Raw genomic sequence first — 11,169 nt, 5'->3', positions numbered from 1 at the left:
CTACACCACTGTGCCGCCCATTATTATCGATGTATGGATCATATATTGGTATTATTATCGATGTATGGATCATATATGGGTATTATTATGGATGTATGTATTTTATATTGGTATTATTATCGATGTATAGATCATATATTGGTATTATTATGGATGTATGGATCATATATTGGTATTATTATCGATGTATGGATCATATATTGGTCTTATTATCGATGTATTGGTGTTATATGGGTCCTATTAATATTCATTTATCCAATCAGGTGGACGTGGAATAAGTGATCAGAAACTGGCTGGTCACATGATTGGATAACTGAGGTGAAGATTCTCCGCCTCCCACACACTTATCACATTCACATAACGATTGGCCGCCATCGCTGGAAACAATGTGATTGGCCTAGAACACCGAGCGGTGCTGATCACCGAACGTCTACAACCAGATCCCAGGACCACCCAATCCAGCGATTACCAGCCAATCACCACAGCCGGCACACCGACACAGCGCTCAGCTACAGAATGATTCCACCCAACGCTGACTCCTCTCCGGGAGGAACGCCGCTGATAAGTCACAGTAATGGCGTCACACATGAAAACTGACTGCCAAGAATTAGAAGCTGCAGCGCATCAGATAGAGACCGCCTTCTTTATTGGTTGGAGGAAGTCCAGCATCATCTAGTCCTTTCTTCCCCAGCTAGACTGACCCTGGCCCCACCCTTTTCATTGATTGGATTTCAGTTCTTTCAATCATGGAGGATCAGCATCACATGTGGGAGTTACCTATGCAAATACAGCCTGCCTAGGAACGCCCGATCCTCCAGACTGACACCCACCCATGAAGGCATTTTATTATTTACATGACTCCTCCCACTGCTTACATCAGGACTGGAGGCTCTGGAGAGTACTGAGGCCGGGGGCTGGGATCTTTTCAGGAAGCAATGTACCACCCCCTGCTGGCCCCTCCCATCAGCCATGATCTGCCTGCACTGCATAGAGAAGCACAGAGACCCGGTGATGACATCACCAGGACTACAATTAACATGTGATGAAAATGGAAAGATTTTATTTAATAATGTCATTAGAACGTTGATGGGGGAGGGGAGGAGCCAAGGAAGAGAGAATCTAATCAGAATGAACGTCAGTTCTTCGGTCTTCTCTGGAGAGGGAAGTCCCAATCTCCGATCACAGGGAAGGATTAGAAAGTTTATTTAGAAGAGAAAAGTTACAAAGTAAAGATCAGAAAGTGAAGAAATCAGCGAATTCAGAAAATAAACGTCCTCAATGACTGCTCTGCGCACTTTTCTTCCTATGGTGACAGACGGACCCGGAACCACAAGGGGGATCTTTATTTTAGGAATGCCGCGGAATTGGCCAGCAGATGTTCCGATATCAATTCCCATAGTGAACCTCAATGCTGACCACATTCCATGCATATACCGTATAGATGCTGCACGCGCGTTCCCACACATCGCGGAGACATATAGGATTCGATGGGTTTGTGTGACACCAATAATCAATCATTCTTCACATCCTATAGTACATCAGGTCCTCTGTCTGCCCCAGGGAGGGGTAAAAGTCACAACCCCCTCCCCCCACAATGTACATAGGCTGGACTTCCATCCTGGCTTGTATGGATGCACCTCGTCTCCTAAGATTGGGGGAGTCTGGAACATCGAAAACCAAAAAGAGAAAGAGCGGAAAGGATGTCATCCAATCCACACCGCGTCACATCATGTAGTGGGAGGAGATAAAGGTCCAATAGGCTAATGCGTTTCGAGGACTAGCCTCTTCCTCAGTGTGGATTGGATGAGCTTGATACAATTGTTATCTTGTCAGTATAATACTTACCATTTTTTTATTAATAAAGCGATGGTTTTAGGATAATAAATATTATTCTGCAGCTGAAAGCCCCGGTGTGCTCCGGTAATGATGATTGGTGGACGATGAACCTACAAATCATGGCAGTGTGTGTTGGGAACCCCCTTATTCCACCTTAACTCCACCCCCGACTTCATCCTCGACTCCATCCTCAGCTCTATCCCCGAATCCACCCCCAACTCCATCCCTGACTCTACCCCTGACTCCATCCACATGAACAAGGACCCCAATGAGCACCATTTTACTAATATGTTGTCCAGGATTCTCGAGCATCTGAGCCCTGATGAAGGAGGAGGGGAGCACTGAGCCCTGATGGGATGGAGTCGAGGATGAAGTCGGGGGTGGAGTTAAGGTGGAATAAGGGGGTTCTCTTATGAAGGAGGAGGGGAGCACTGAGCCCTGATGAAGGGGAGGGGCATAATGAGCCCTAATGAAGGAGGAGGAGAGCACTGAGCCCTGATGAAGGAGGAGGGGAGCACTGAGCCCTGATGAAGGAGGAGGGGAGCACTGAGCCCTGATGAAGGAGGAGGGGGGCACTGAGCCCTGATGCAGGAGGAGGGGGCACTGAGCCCTGATGAAGGAGGAGGGGGGCACTGAGCCTTGATGAAGGAGGAGGGGGGCACTGAGCCCTGATGAAGGAGGAGGGGAGCACTGAGCCCTGATGAAGGAGGAGGGGGGCACTGAGCCTTGATGAAGGAGGAGGGGGGCACTGAGCCCTGATGAAGGAGGAGGGGAGCACTGAGCCCTGATGAAGGAGGAGGGGAGCTCTGAGCCCTGATGAAGGAGGAGGGGAGCACTGAGCCCTGATGAAGGAGGAGGGGGCACTGAGCCCTGATGAAGGAGGAGGGGGGCACTGAGCCCTGATGAAGGAGGAGGGGAGCACTGAGCCCTGATGAAGGAGGAGGGGAGCACTGAGCCCTGATGAAGGGAAGGGGAGCACTGAGCCCTGATGAAGAAGGAGGGGGGCACTGAGCCCTGATGAAGGGAAGGGGAGCACTGAGCCCTGATGAAGGAGGAGGGGGCACTGAGCCCTGATGAAGGAGGAGGGGGGCACTGAGCCCTGATGAAGGAGGAGGGGGGCACTGAGCCCTGATGAAGGAGGAGGGGAGCTCTGAGCCCTGATGAAGGAGGAGGGGAGCACTGAGCCCTGATGAAGGGAAGGGGAGCACTGAGCCCTGATGAAGAAGGAGGGGAGCTCTGAGCCCTGATGAAGGGAAGGGGAGCACTGAGCCCTGATGAAGGAGGAGGGGAGCACTGAGCCCTGATGAAGGGGAGGGGCATACTGAGCCCTGATGAAGGAGGAGGGGAGCACCGAGCCCTGATGAAGGAGGAGGGTAGCACTGAGACCTGATGAAGGGGAGGGGCATACTGAGTCCTGATGAAGGGGAGGGGAGCACTGAGCCCTGATGAAGGGGAGGGGCATACTGAGCCCTGATGAAGAAGGAGGGGAGCTCTGAGCCCTTATGAGGGGGAGGGGAGCACTGAGCCCTTATGAGGGGGAGGGGAGCACTGAGCCCTGATGAAGGGGAGGGGAGCACTGAGCCCTGTTGAAGGCAGAGGGGTTATGGAGTAGGGGGGGTTTGAACCTCTGTCATATTTCTATTGTATTGGGACACAGAAATAAAGGTGGATAGAGAATCTCACTCCTCCCAACTCCATCCAAAATTAAAGTTAAAGTTAAAAAGTAGAGATGGGCTGAACAGCAGAACGCCCAAACAGGGGAAAAGTTCTAACCCGAACGGCAAACCCCATTGAAGTCTATGAGAGCCGAACAGGAAAAAATCAAATGTAGCCATTTTGAAGGCTTATATGCAAGTAATTGGCCATAAAAGGGGTATGGGGGGCTGGGTACTGCCCTGGGGGTCATGTATCAATGCAAACATTAGTTTTAAAAAACAATAGTTTTTTCAGGAGCAGTGATTTTAATGATGCTTAAAGTGAAACAATAAAAAGGAAAAATCCCTTTAAATATAATGCCTGGGGGTCCCCTTAGTCTGCCTGTAAAGTGGTGCATCTGTATCATGTATGGAACCTGCTGTAGCAAAAATTACATTTCTAAAGAAAAAAAATGAGTCAAATCACATTTAAAATGACTCGCAGTTGCAAAAAAGGGTGTGCCCCCCTCAAGTCCATACGAAGCCATTCAGGTCTGGTGGGGCTTTAAGGGGAACCCCATGCCAAAAAAAATTTTAAACAGCGTGGTGTCCCCTCAAAATCTATAACAGACCCTTATCCTAACATTCATCCTGGCATGTCAGGAAAGGGGGGTGAGAGAGCACTCCCCCACCCCCTCCTGGACCATACCAGGCCAAATGCCCTCAACATGTTGATGGGGACATCATGGAAGGTGGGAGCGTTTTTATTTTTCATGTGCGGCGTGATGGACGATGGATTTACATCGGGGGACATTGAGCTTTTTATTTTTTAACAAAGGATTTGTTATAAACTGTCTGTGTTTTATTACTTTTTGATACTTTTTTGGTGAATGGGTAGGGGTACTCTATTCCTCATATTTATTTACATGGGGGTGGGATCTGGGGGCCCCCTTATTAAAGGGGGCTTCCAGATTCCAATAAGCCCCCTGCCTGCAGTCCCCCACAACCATCGCCCCATCAACATGGGGACAAGGTGCTTTAGGGTGGGGGGACCAGAGCCCCCCTCCACCCCAAAGCACCCACCCCCCCACATTGAAGGCATGTGGCCTGGTATGGTTTGGGGGGGGGGGCGCTCTGACCTGCTGGGCTGCATGCTCCGATAAGGGTCTGGTATGGTCGTTTTTTGTTTTTTTTTAATTTACTGCCAATTTTTATTTTATTTTTAATTCAGCTGTCAGCGGGGAAACCCATTGACAGCTGATGACTTATCGGTTGTTAAGGACGCTGCGGCCAGCTTCCCGTCCCCCTCTCCCTAACAACCAGCTTATACTGTGCAGCCTGCAGTACATTCGGTGGGGCGAAAACCTGCACATGTCACAGAGATATGATGACATCATCACCTAGTCTGTCACTGTGTAGAAAGGAGGAATGGGTCTGTACACGAATTTCCATGGCTGGAGGCGGAGGGGTGGGGGATGGGGTGACAACAATAATATACATTGTTTTGTTTTTGATTGTTTTGGGGTTTTTTTCTTTTGTAACTACGAAGGATTATTTTCAGACCCCAGATTATTTTCAGAACTTCCCTCACCTTGCCTTTATCAGACTCCCACCCCCCACTTTACTGCCCCTCAAACTTCTCTCATCCTGCCCTCATCAGACTCCCACCCCCCACTTTACTGCCCACCAAACTTCCCCATCCTGCCCTCATCAGACTCCCACCCCCCACTTTACTGCCCACCAAACTTCCCCATCCTGCCCTCATCAGACTCCCACCCCCCACTTTACTGCCCCCCAAACTTCCCCCATCCTGCCCTCATCAGACTCCCACCCCCACTTTACTGCCCCCCAAACTTCCCCCATCCTGCCCTCATCAGACTCCCACCCCCCACTTTATTGCCCACCAAACTTCCCCATCCTGCCCTCATCAGACTCCCACCCCCCACTTTACTGCCCCCCAAACTTCCCCCATCCTGCCCTCATCAGACTCCCACCCCCACTTTACTGCCCACCAAACTTCCCCCATCCTGCCCTCATCAGACTCCCACCCCCCACTTTACTGCCCCCCAAACTTCCCCCATCCTGCCCTCATCAGACTCCCACCCCCCACTTTACTGCCCACCAAACTTCTCTCATCCTGCCCTCATCAGACTCCCACCCCCCACTTTACTGCCCCCCAAACTTCCCCCATCCTGCCCTCATCAGACTCCCACCCCCCACTTTACTGCCCACCAAACTTCTCTCATCCTGCCCTCATCAGACTCCCACCCCCCACTTTACTGTCCCCAAACTTCCCCATCCTGCCCTCATCAGACTCCCACCCCCCACTTTACTGCCCCCCAAACTTCTCTCATCCTGCCCTCATCAGACTCCCACCCCCACTTTACTGCCCACCAAACTTCCCCCATCCTGCCCTCATCAGACTCCCACCCCCACTTTACTGCCCACCAAACTTCCCCCATCCTGCACTCATCAGACTCCCACCCCCCACTTTACTGCCCACCAAACTTCCCTCACCCTACCTTTATCAGACTCCCACCCCCCACTTTACTGTCCCCAAACTTCCCCCATCCTGCCCTCATCAGACTCCCACCCCCCACTTTACTGCCCCCCAAACTTCCCCCATCCTGCCCTCATCAGACTCCCACCCCCCACTTTACTGCCCCCCAAACTTCTCTCATCCTGCCCTCATCAGACTCCCACCCCCCACTTTACTGCCCCCCAAACTTCCCCCATCCTGCCCTCATGAGACTCCCACCCCCCACTTTACTGCCCACCAAACTTCCCCCATCCTGCCCTCATCAGACTCCCACCCCCCACTTTACTGCCCCCCAAACTTCCCCCATCCTGCCCTCATCAGACTCCCACCCCCCACTTTACTGCCCACCAAACTTCCCCATCCTGCCCTCATCAGACTCCCACCCCCCACTTTACTGCCCCCCAAACTTCCCCCATCCTGCCCTCATCAGACTCCCACCCCCCACTTTACTGCCCACCAAACTTCCCCCATCCTGCCCTCATCAGACTCCCACACCCCTCTTTACTGCCCACCAAACTTCCCCCATCCTGCCCTCTCCCACACCCCTCTTTACTGCCCCCCAAACTTCCCCCATCCTGCCCTCATCAGACTCCCACCCCCCACTTTACTGCCCCCCAAACTTCTCTCATCCTGCCCTCATCAGACTCCCACACCCCTCTTTACTGCCCACCAAACATCTCTCACCCTACCTTTATCAGACTCCCACCCCCCACTTTACTGCCCCTCAAACATCTCTCATCCTGCCCTCATCAGACTCCCACCCCCCCCACTTTACTGTCCCCAAACTTCCCCCATCCTGCCCTCATCAGACTCCCACCCCCACTTTACTGCCCACCAAACTTCCCCCATCCTGCCCTCATCAGACTCCCACCCCCACTTTACTGCCCACCAAACTTCCCCCATCCTGCCCTCATCAGACTCCCACCCCCCACTTTACTGTCCCCAAACTTCCCCCATCCTGCCCTCATCAGACTCCCACCCCCCACTTTACTGCCCACCAAACTTCCCTCACCCTACCTTTATCAGACTCCCACCCCCCACTTTACTGCCCACCAAAATTCCCCCATCCTGCCCTCATCAGACTCCCACCCCCACTTTACTGCCCACCAAAATTCCCCCATCCTGCCCTCATCAGACTCCCACCCCCACTTTACTGCCCACCAAACTTCCCCCATCCTGCCCTCATCAGACTCCCACCCCCCACTTTACTGCCCACCAAACTTCCCTCACCCTACCTTTATCAGACTCCCACCCCCCACTTTACTGTCCCCAAACTTCCCCCATCCCGCCATCATCAGACTCCCACCCCCCACTTTACTGCCCCCCAAACTTCCCCCATCCTGCCCTCATCAGACTCCCACCCCCCACTTTACTGCCCCCCAAACTTCTCTCATCCTGCCCTCATCAGACTCCCACACCCCTCTTTACTGCCCACCAAACTTCCCCCATCCTGCCCTCATCAGACTCCCACCCCCCACTTTACTGTCCCCAAACTTCCCCATCCTGCCCTCATCAGACTCCCACACCCCACTTTACTGCCCACCAAACTTCCCTCACCCTACCTTTATCAGACTCCCACCCCCCACTTTACTGCTCTCCAAACTTCCCCCATCCCGCCATCATCAGACTCCCACCCCCCACTTTACTGCCCACCAAACTTCCCACACCCTGCCCCCCTATCAGGTTACAGCCTCCCCTCCATGATGCCCACCAATTTTTCCTCACTCTGCCATTGTCAGGCTCCTACCCCCACCTGACTGCCCACCAAACTTCCACTATCCTACCCCTGCCAGACTCCCACCCTGCCCTCATCAGACTCCCACCCCCAGCATACTGCCCTCCAAACTTCCCCCATCCTGCTCCTGCCACTCCCACCCCCACCATGGTGCCCACTGAACTTCCCCATCCTTCACCAGGACCATCAGATTTGCAGAGAGAGTGTCTGTATACCAGGAGCCCCAAGAGACGAGCGCATGCAGCAGTTCACAATAAAAAGTCATTGTAATAAATTGTAAGCTCTTATGACCAGGGACCTCCTACCCCTCTTCTGTTGAATTGTATTGTTGCGGTACTGTCTCCCTCTATTATAAATCCTGTATAATAATATTAATATTGCAATATTGGTTCATTATGGCGGCCATTTTGAATAATCATCTGCATCGTCCGGCACTCCTGACAGCTTTCTACTTACAGTCAGAGATGCCGGATATGTCAATGTTTCCACTGCTTGTTACTCAGCAATAGTGAAATGAAAGTTTCAATCTAAAAAACATTTCATCACCATCTCCCAGCGCTCCAAAACACGCAGATCTACGTCGCTGAATACCGTGTTGATATTAGAGGAAAGAGGAAAGTCAGGAATAGATCAGCCATACGATAAATGGATAGAGAATCGTTATATACAGATGGAATGGAGTTCAATGAGTTTAGGAAATACGGAGAAGCTGTGTTTACTCTGAATACCCAATCATGTGTGAGAAAAATGAAATAAAGGATTGCTTGTTAGCACACGATTGTATCATTGGACTGAGCTTCACCTTATTCACTAAGCTCAGTGAAGAGTTTTTATATTCCTTTCATAAATAACCCCAATCCTACATCACCAATCCTAACCCTACCAGACACCCCAAAAACCAACATAGTTGATCCTAACACTTCCAGATAACCAAAAAAACAGCATTATTGACCCTAACCGTACCAGACATCCCAAAAAACAACTGACCTTAATCCTTCCAGACACCCCAAAACCCAACATCACTGGCCTTAACCCTTCCAGATAACCAAAAAACCAGCATTATTGACCCAAACCGTACCAGACATCCCAAAAAACAACTGACCTTAATCCTTCCAGACACCCCAAAACCCAACATCACTGACCTTAACCCTTCCAGACACCCCAAAACCCAACATCACTAACCTTAACCCTTCCAGACACCCCAACACCCAACATCACTGGCCTTAACCCCTCCAGACACCCCAAAACCCAACATCACTGACCTTAACCCTTCCAGACACCCCAAAACCCAACATCACTGGCCTTAACCCTTCCAGACACCCCAAAACCCAACATCACTGGCCTTAACCCTTCCAGATAACCATTATTGCCCCTAACTGTACCAGACATCCCAAAAACAACTGACCTTAATCCTTACAGACACCCCCACATCCAACATCAATGACCTTAACCCTTCCAGACACCGCAACACCCAACATCACTGGCCTTAACCCCTCCAGACACCCCAAAACCCAACATCACTGGCCTTAACCCCTCCAGACACCCCAAAACCCAACATCACTGACCTTAACCCTTCCAGACACCCCAAAACCCAACATCACTGACCTTAACCCTTCCAAATACCCCAAAACCCAACATCACTGACCTTAACCCTTCCAGACACTGCAACACCCAACATCACTGACCTTAACCCTTCCAGACACCGCAACACCCAATATCACTGGCCTTAACCCTTCCAGACACCCCAAAACCCAACATCACTGACCTTAACCCTTCCAGACACCGCAACACCCAACATCACTGACCTTAACCCTTCCAGACACTGCAACACCCAACATCACTGGCCTTAACCCCTCCAGACACCCCAAAACCCAACATCACTGGCCTTAACCCCTCCAGACACCCCAAAACCCAACATCACTGACCATAATCCTTCCAGGCACCGCAACACCCAACATCACTGGCCTTAACCCCTCCAGACACCCCAAAACCCAACATCACTGACCTTAACCCTTCCAGACACCCCAAAACCCAACATCACTGACCTTAACCCTTCCAGACACCCAAAAACCCAACATCACTGACCTTAACCCTTCCAGACACCGCAACACCCAACATCACCGGCATTAACACTTCCAAACACCGCAACACCCAACATCACTGACCTTTACCCTTCCAAACACCCCAAAACCCAACATCACTGGCCTTAACCCTTCCAGACACCACAAAGGTCCAACACCACTTACCCTAACCCTACCAGAAACCTCAAAATCCCAACAGCACCAACCCTAACCCTACCAGACAACCTAAAAACCAACATCACCGACCATAACACTACCAGACAACCCAAAAACCAACATCCCTAACCCTACCAGACACCCCAAAATCTCCAATACCGATTCAATTTGATCAATCAGCATTGACCCCTCTCGGCAATACAACCTCAGAAACAGCTAATTAATAACAGAACATGAAGCGATCACATTGGCTGCAGTCAATCTGAACAGTTGCTGTTTCAGGCACCTTGATCAATCAATCTCTGGGTTATTGATTAGCCGCACAATCGGGCTGATTTACTAAAGGAGCTGAGAATCTTCAGAAAATAAATGGTGAATATTTGCTTCAATCATCCAATCAGTAAGCAGGGATTTCCTCTTCACGTAAGTGGAGTGAATATTCGCCATTAACCGCATGAGGATTCTCGACTCCTTTAGTAAATCAGCCTCAGTGATTCTCCAGCCTGGTCATATAATGCAGCCTGTATAGACAGCGGCGCAGTACACGCTCTGACACAGAACAGTGAGCGCTGTCACTCCACCACACACACAGCTACAATGTAATTACATGTTCAGATAATAATACGCTGACTGGGGGCAATTTATCAAAGTTCAGGGATTTTCCCCCATCGTCTGCCGTCCCTTCGCTGGGAAAAATTCCTTGTTTATGACAAAAACGAGCTCCGGTCAGGCGGATGAGAAGACGCCATTCACATGCAGTGGCGTGATTGTACACAGCGCTACTGTATACATCGCAGATATACATATATATATATATCGGGCTGACAACAAAACACAAAACCGCCATATAGACACAGCGCATCATATAGACAACCTTATAGACACAGCGCATCATATAGACAACCTTATAGACACAGCGCATCATACACAACCTTATAGACACAGCGCATCATACACAACCTTATAGACACAGCGCATCATACACAACCTTATAGACATAGCGCATCATATACACAACCTTATAGACACAGCACATCATATACACAACCTTATAGATACAGCGCATCATATACACAACCTTATAGACACAGCACATCATATACACAACCTTATAGATACAGCGCATCATATACACAACCTTATAGACACAGCGCATCAAATACATAACCTTATAGACACAGCGCATCA

Source organism: Aquarana catesbeiana, linkage group LG06 (genome assembly GCF_042186555.1).
Source record: "Aquarana catesbeiana isolate 2022-GZ linkage group LG06, ASM4218655v1, whole genome shotgun sequence".
Classification (NCBI taxonomy): Eukaryota; Metazoa; Chordata; class Amphibia; order Anura; family Ranidae; genus Aquarana; species Aquarana catesbeiana.
This window is presented reverse-complemented; position numbering follows the sequence as displayed.